A 7,897-nucleotide genomic window follows, 5' to 3' on the forward strand; every position below is an offset into this window, starting at 1 on the left:
CAAACTTGAACTTTTGTTTGTCCTCAAACAATAATTAGCACTTTGAAAAAAAAAAATCATCAAGAATTAACTGAGCATTTAAAATCTTCACTCTTAGTCTCACAAGGTCCAATTAGAATCTTAATCTTTCATTACTAGCGCCAACTCTTAGTTTCTAAGAGTTTCATGATGTCAAATCTTGTAAAGCTCATTAGTCAAACGAAGATAATTTAACAGAAATAATTTTTCAATGCTTGTGACACAAATAGGGGTAATATTTTTATTTTTGTTTTTGTCTCACCTAAAACATTTCCCCAGTAGCCAATCAGTGTAGAGAGGATGATAATTTCAAGAACACGTAGCCTCAAAGGGGGTCTAGCTATTTTACTAAACAATTCCCCAGTAGCTAATTAGTTCCCTTAGTTTTCTAAGGTTAAGAATATTCTCCCTCTAACCTATGACCTCAAAGGGGTGCTAGGTGATTTTTTTTTTATTTTTTATTTTTTATTACCCCCCAAAAGCTTTTAAGCACGAATTAAAAAGATTTTATCTTCAAGAGACTATTTTTATAATTCTCGATCATTTCAAGCCTCAATACTAAGAACCAAGTGCTAGCCACAAAACCAGCTAATTTTTCAACCTTTTGTTCTGAGACTTCAAGATTCAATTCATCACATTCAGTGTTTTCAAAGACGAACAATTTCATTAAAAATATTTACTTTTCAAACACAAATTCAAGCTGGGATTAACTGAATATGTATATATGCATGATTTTTTTTTTTTTATTATTTTTTTTTTATTATTTTTTTTTTTTACTTTGCATGAATGAATGAAATGCGTACATCCTCCTAACCCCAAACTTAAAGATTTGCTTGTCCCGAAGCAAAGGGCTAATGAATGCATGATAGATTATTTTGACAAAATTATAAAATGCATGAATATGCAACCAACCCACAACAGAAAGGAATGCTTGTCCCTAAGCATCAGAGTAAAATAAGGAATAAGAAAGATCTCACTGTGGTGGAAAATCATCTGGATACCGTTGAATGTGCCATTGATACATTTGATCAACCATGTAATTATAATGCTGCTGGCGTTCATCCATTTGTTTCAGCCGGTTATCCATTGATTGAATAGCTGCCAGGATAGCAGCATTGTCCACCTCAGGTCCAGGATGTATAGGGGGTTGTTCAGGAGCTGCTTCCTCATCTGCAGGAGCCGCTTCCTCAGCTGCTGGAGGTAGGTCCTCTAATGGCTCCAGTGGAAACTGCCGTGTAGCCCGGTTCTTCACGGTGTATGTTGGATTTGGTAACTGGTGGTGCACTCCCGACTGGGTTACTACAAAGTAGTATTTATCATCTTCATCTTTCGCAATGCAGTTCATAGAAGAGCAGGTAGCAAAATTAATAGTACGGCTTCCAGGGAGTGGTTCTAACTGGTCCAGCCAAGCGTGATAGCCAAGGTGTTTGGCTATAGTGCCAGAATCAATAGGCTCCTCTCTGTTTTCCATCATAGCCCATAAAAGTAAAAGGTCGCTCAAACGAACCTTTCCTTCAGAATCACCTCGGGCCAAAACAGTAGAGGCAATAAAGCGGTGCATAATACGGATGGCGGGATGGCAGAAAGCAGAGGAATTACATTTTCCAGCGACCCAATTACTTGTACCTGTCAAACTATACCAAAAAGAACCAGGGTTGAAAGAACTTGGGGTTCTCGTGCTCCCTCCAGTGGGAAATCCAAAAATATTATAGAACTGAGCTAGGGTTAATTCGTGTTCTTGGTTAAACATACGGAAAGAAATCAAACCTTCAGAACAATTTGGCCCAGATAATATTTCCGTGTGGAGAGAGCTCAAGAACTCAAGAACTAGTCGAGGATAAACAACATCATTATGCATGGTAGCAAAGGTTGTCCACCCAATGTTAGTTAACATGAAATTGATATCAGCACGTAAACCCAACTTACGAATAAATGGGAAGTCGAGATACCTGGTAGGATGGATAGTGCAGAAGCGTAATACCTCGTTCCGCTCACGCTGTTCATCGTTCCGATAGAACCTCGGAGGAAGGTGCGGAATTTCACTTGCTTCTTCCTCGTAACTGTGGGTATCGGAAGCGGTGGAGGACGAACCAACGGTACGGGTGCGCTTGGGAGCCATGGATGAACGGAAGGAGTGAATGTGGGAGGAAGAGGGAAGAAGAGGAAGAAGAAGTGAGAAGCTAGGGTTTGGGAGAGAAGAAAAGAGAGAATGGGCAGAGTTCGTAAGTTTGAGAGAAGTGAGAATGTAAAAGGAGGGGGAAAAATATATAAGGGAAAGGGGAATTTCAAAAATCACGGGTTGTATCTGTTGAGCGTCAGCAGGGAATCACGGGCGTGATTGGAAATCACGGCCGTGATTCTCTTTGTGAGTTTTCAAAAATTCAAACAGAGGAGATCACGCCCGTGATTTATAATCACGGTCGTGATTCTCTCTGGGGTTTTCCAAAAATTTTCCAGAGAAGATCACGCCCGTGATTTATAATCACGGTCTGATTCTCTCTGGGGTTTTCCAAAAATTTTCCCGAGAAGATCACGCCCGTGATTTAGAATCACGGTCGTGATTCTCTCTGGAACTCTGAAATTTTATTTTATTATTATTATTATTATTATTATTATTATTATTATTTTTTTTTTTTTAAGAAACTTGAGTAGGTTCCTGAAGAACCATAGAGTATAATTTTTCTAAGTGTTCCCCATGGAAATATAATTTCAATCTCTGTGCATTGACCTTGAATATGTCGCCTTTATCGTTTCTGATTTCTACAGCTCCATAGGGATATACTTTTTGAACTGTAAAAGGCCCTGACCATCTTGACTTCAATTTTCCAGGAAACAATCTGAGTCTGGAATTAAATAATAGAACCGAGTCCCCTTGCTTGAATTCTCTTCTATGTATATGCTTGTCATGCCACCTCTTTGTTCTTTCTTTGTAAATCTTAGCATTTTCATATGAGTCTAATCTGATTTCATCAAGCTCATTGAGTTCCAATTTCCTTTTTTCTCCAGCATCCTTTAGGTCATAGTTGAAGTATTTTATTGCCCACAAAGCCTTGTGTTCTAGCTCTACAGGAAGATGGCAAGATTTGCCATAAATCAGCCTAAATGGAGACATGCCAATAGGTGTTTTGTAAGCAGTCCTGTAGGCCCAAAGAGCTTCATCTAATCTTAAAGACCAGTCCTTTCTTGTTGTAGATACAGTCTTCTCAAGGATCTTTTTGATTTCTCTGTTGGATATTTCTACCTGTTCACTTGTTTGAGGGTGATAAGGTGTACCAACCTTGTGAGTGACTCCATACTTTTTTAAGAGAGATTCAAACTTTCTTTCAATAAAATGTGAGCCTCCATCACTGATCACAGCTCTTGGGACCCCAAATCTTGGAAATATAATTCTTTTGAAGAGTTTAATGACAGTATTTGAATCACTCGTTTGAGCGGGAATCGCTTCTACCCACTTGGACACATAATCAACTGCAACTAATATGAACTTGTAACCTTTAGAACTTGGGAATGGTCCCATGTAATCTACTCCCCATACATCAAAAATTTCTACTTCTAAAATCCCATTTAATGGCATTTCATGTTTCCTGGATATATTCCCTGATCTTTGGCATTGGTCACAAGAATTTACCATCTTCCAGGTATCCTTAAATAAGTTTGGCCAGTAAAAACCAGATTGTAGAATTTTAGCTGCAGTTTTTGACGTACTAGCATGCCCTCCATATGCGGAAGAATGACATGAGTGAATGATGTGAGGAGCTGCTTCTTCTGAGATACACCTTCTGTAGATACCATCTCTACACCTCTTATATAGGTAAGGTTCATCCCAAATAAAGCTGTTAAGGTCACTAAAGAATTTCTTCTTTTGTTGATAATTAAAGTCTTCAGGAAGGACTCCACATGCTAAGTAATTCGCATAATCTGCATACCAGGGACTGTTTTTCACAACAACTGCTAAAAGCTTTTCGTCTGGGAAGCTGTCATTAATAGGGAGTTCCTCCTTTGTTGCTTGGTCTTGTGGAAGTCGAGAGAGATGATCAGCTACTACATTTTCTACTCCCTTTCTGTCCACAATCTCTAAATCAAATTCTTGTAAAAGGAGAATCCATCTGAGGAGCCTAGGTTTAGCATCCTTTTTATTAAAAAGATACTTTAGGGCAGAGTGATCTGTGTAAACAATAACCTTAGACCCCACAAGATAAGATCTGAACTTTTCAAAAGCATAGACGACTGCTAACAATTCTTTTTCTGTTGTTGCATAATTGGCTTGGGCTTCATCAAGAGTCTTGCTGGCATAGTATATAGCATGAACCTTCTTGTCCTTTCTTTGTCCCAATACAGCTCCTATAGCATAGTCACTTGCATCACACATGATTTCAAAAGGAAGGCTCCAGTCAGGAGTTTGCAGAATAGGAGCTGTAGTGAGAGCTTCTTTCAACCTGTAGAATGCATTCTTACAAGAAACATCAAAGTTAAAAGGTACCTCTTTCACAAGTAGATTAGATAATGGTTTAGAGATTTTTGAAAAATCTTTAATAAACCTTCGGTAGAAACCGGCATGCCCTAAGAAACTTCTAACACCTTTAACATCAATTGGAAGAGGCAATTTATCAATTACTTCTATTTTTGCTCTATCTACCTCAATTCCTCTCCCAGATATTAGGTGTCCTAAGACAATTCCTTCTTGTACCATAAAATGACATTTTTCCCAATTTAAGACTAAATTCACTTCAGAGCAACGCTGCAATACTTTAGTTAGATTTAATAGACAGTCATCAAAGGAAATACCATAAACTGAAAAGTCATCCATGAAAACTTCCATCTCTTTTTCTAATAAATCACTAAAGATTGCAGTCATACATCTTTGAAAGGTAGCAGGTGCATTACATAGGCCAAAAGGCATTCTCCTATAAGCAAAAGTACCATAGGGACATGTAAAAGTAGTTTTCTCTTGGTCTAATGGATGAATAGGGATTTGATGAAAACCGGAGTATCCGTCCAAATAACAAAAGTATGAATGCATTGCTAACCTTTCAAGCATTTGATCAATAAAAGGTAAGGGAAAGTGATCCTTTCTAGTGCCATTATTTAATTTTCTATAATCAACACACATACGCCACCCAGTCACAGTTCTTGTGGGAATTAATTCATTATTATCATTTTTAACTACTGTCATCCCACCTTTCTTAGGAACCACATGAACTGGACTTACCCAAGGACTATCAGATATAGCATAAATTACCTTAGCATCCAATAATTTCAAAATTTCTTTCTTTACCTCTTCTTTCATCTTGGGATTTAGTCTTCTTTGAGCTTCAACAGAAGGTTTGGATCCTTCCTCCAAGAAGATGCGATGCATACAAAATGAAGAACTAATTCCCTTTATATCAGCCATAGTATATCCAATAACTTTTCTAAATTTTCTCAACTCATTGAGAAGTTTTTCAGTTTCTTTTTCATTTAAAGCTGAATTTACTATGACTGGATAAGTGGAATTAGCCCCCAAAAACTCATACCTTAAAGATGAAGGAAGTGGTTTAAGTTCTAACTTTGGAGAGTTTTCTTCTTGCCAATCTGTTGAAGACTCAAGAAGACTTTCTACTAGAGGATCTTTTTCTTTACACGGGGGACTTGAATCGATCAAGCAAGCATAATTAGGTTGAATCCCCTCAAGATCTATGTGCTTTCCTCCAACTAGAAAATTCTCCAAGGGATCCCTCAAAATAGATCTCATGACTTCTTCCTCCATGTCTTTAGGCAATATATCAACCCTGCAGCAAATATTTTCAAGAGAAGGTTGTCTAACAGATTTAGCAATATTAAATTCCATTGTTTCATCATTAATGGATAAGGACAATTTTCCATGTTTGACATCTACTATCACGCCTGCTGTAGCCAAAAATGGTCTACCTAGTATGATTGGTATTTGTTTGTCCTCTTCCATTTCTAAAACAACAAAATCTCCCGGAATTAAAAATTTACCTATCTTAACTGGAACATCTTCTAAAATTCCTATGGGATATTTTATAGATCTATCTGCTAACTGGATTGACATTGCTGTAGGCTTTAATTCTCCCATATCTAATTTCTTGCAAATTGATAAAGGCATTAAACTGATACTTACCCCAAGGTCACATAAGGCTTTTTCAAACCTTAGATTTCCAATGAGACAAGGTATAGAGAAACTACCAGGATCCTTAAGTTTTTTGGGCAAATTATGATGGATCAATGTAACAGTCTCTCTATCATCCAATTTCCTTCGGTTAGCTAAAAGATCCTTAAGAAATTTAGCATATGTAGGCATCTGTTGTAGAGCTTCTACAAATGGAATGTTTACATACACTTGTTTGATCATATTTAAAAATTTTTCAAATTGTCTATCAAGTTTAGTCCTTGCTAACCTTTGAGGAAAAGGAATTGGAGGGTGATAAACAGTTTGAGGCTTTGATGAAGATACTTTTTCTTTTTCTAATCTCTCTTTTTCAGGTTTTTCAACCATAGGAGAAGCGTCTTCATCAATCTCAATATTATCATTTTGATTAGACACAGGTCTGTCTAATTTCTTCCCACTCCTTAAAGTAACAGCATTAACATTTTCAGCTGGGTTTGCAACTGTTTTACCTGGGAACTTACCTGGAGAATTGTTTGAACTAGGCATCAACTGTGCAATTTGATTTTCCAGCATCTTGTTGTGGAGAGTAATATTCTCAACCTTGACAGCAAGGTTTTGAATAGAATTTGCCATTGAATCATTGGTCTGTTTTTGATTAGTGACAAAATTCTCCATAAGGTTTTCTAATCTTGAAACACTTTGTTGAATTGAGGGTGTCTGTACTGGATTTCCTTCCCCATTAATGAAGTGATTGGACGGACGGAAATTAGGTTGCTGATTGCTAGTTCCTTGAACTGGGTTATTCTTCCAAGAAAAGTTAGGATGATTCTTCCAACCAGGGTTGTATGTGTTGGAATATGGATTACTCTTCTCTCTTCGAGGAGTGTCATAGAAATTATGAGAAGCTGCCACCTGTTCAGTAGTATCTTCTTTTTCTCCAGTAAAAATTGAGGTACAATCTACTGCAGTGTGCCCTTGTTCCCTACAAAGGTCACATACTTGATTTGTAGCCACTGAATTAACCTTAGCTTTTCCATCTTGTCTAATCTTTGATTAAGAGTATCAAATTTTGCTAAGAGTAACTCAATATTGTTCACTTCATATCGCCCCGGAGTTCCTTTCCTTGCTGTGACTTCTCTTTCACTGTATTGGCTGTGATTTGAGGCTACATTTTCCAAAATAATCATGCAGTCATTAATAGGTTTCCCCATGAAAGATCCTCCAGCTGCTGAGTCTAATATCATGGTGCTTTGTTGGTCCAATCCTTCAAAGAAAAATTGGATGGTAAGCCAACGGTTGAAGCCATGTTGTGGGCATGCTTGAAGATATCCTTTGAACCGCTCCCATGCTTCATAAATAGTCTCTCCAGTGCCTTGTTGGAAATTAGTGATTTTCTTCCTCAATTCTTTAGTTTTAGAAGGGGGAAAGAATTTCTCTAGAAAAGCTCTTTCACATAATTCCCAAGTTGCTATCTTTTCTCTAGGCACTGTTCTTAGCCACACCTTTGCCTTATCTCTCAAGGTGAGTGAGAATAAGCGGAGTCGCATTCCATCAGAAACTTCATCATCAAATTGCTGGGTCTCACAGATTTCCAAGAACCCCTCTAAGTGGTCATTAGGATCTTCTGATGGTAGTCCTCCAAAGGTGTTCTGTTTGAGCATATTCACCAGAGAAGCTGGTACAGTAGCTCCAGTTTGCATCTCCCCTCCAGGTATCCCACGAGCTACGGGTGCAGAGTAATCCCGAAGCGGTAAATTATCTCGTTGTGCA

General features: G+C 37.8%; 1 non-coding gene across 1 annotated transcript; it reads left to right on the plus strand.

The window, feature by feature from the left end:
• Nucleotides 1–7,426: 7,426 nt before the first annotated feature.
• LOC145953999 (small nucleolar RNA R71) lies at nt 7,427–7,533 on the plus strand. Its single transcript, XR_014431211.1, has one exon. It is a non-coding gene; the product is annotated as a small nucleolar RNA R71 (small nucleolar RNA).
• Nucleotides 7,534–7,897: the final 364 nt, after the last annotated feature.

The sequence above is a fragment of the Cajanus cajan genome, chromosome 1, assembly GCF_000230855.2.
Source record: "Cajanus cajan strain Asha chromosome 1, NIPB_CcT2T_4, whole genome shotgun sequence".
Lineage (NCBI taxonomy): Eukaryota > Viridiplantae > Streptophyta > Magnoliopsida > Fabales > Fabaceae > Cajanus > Cajanus cajan.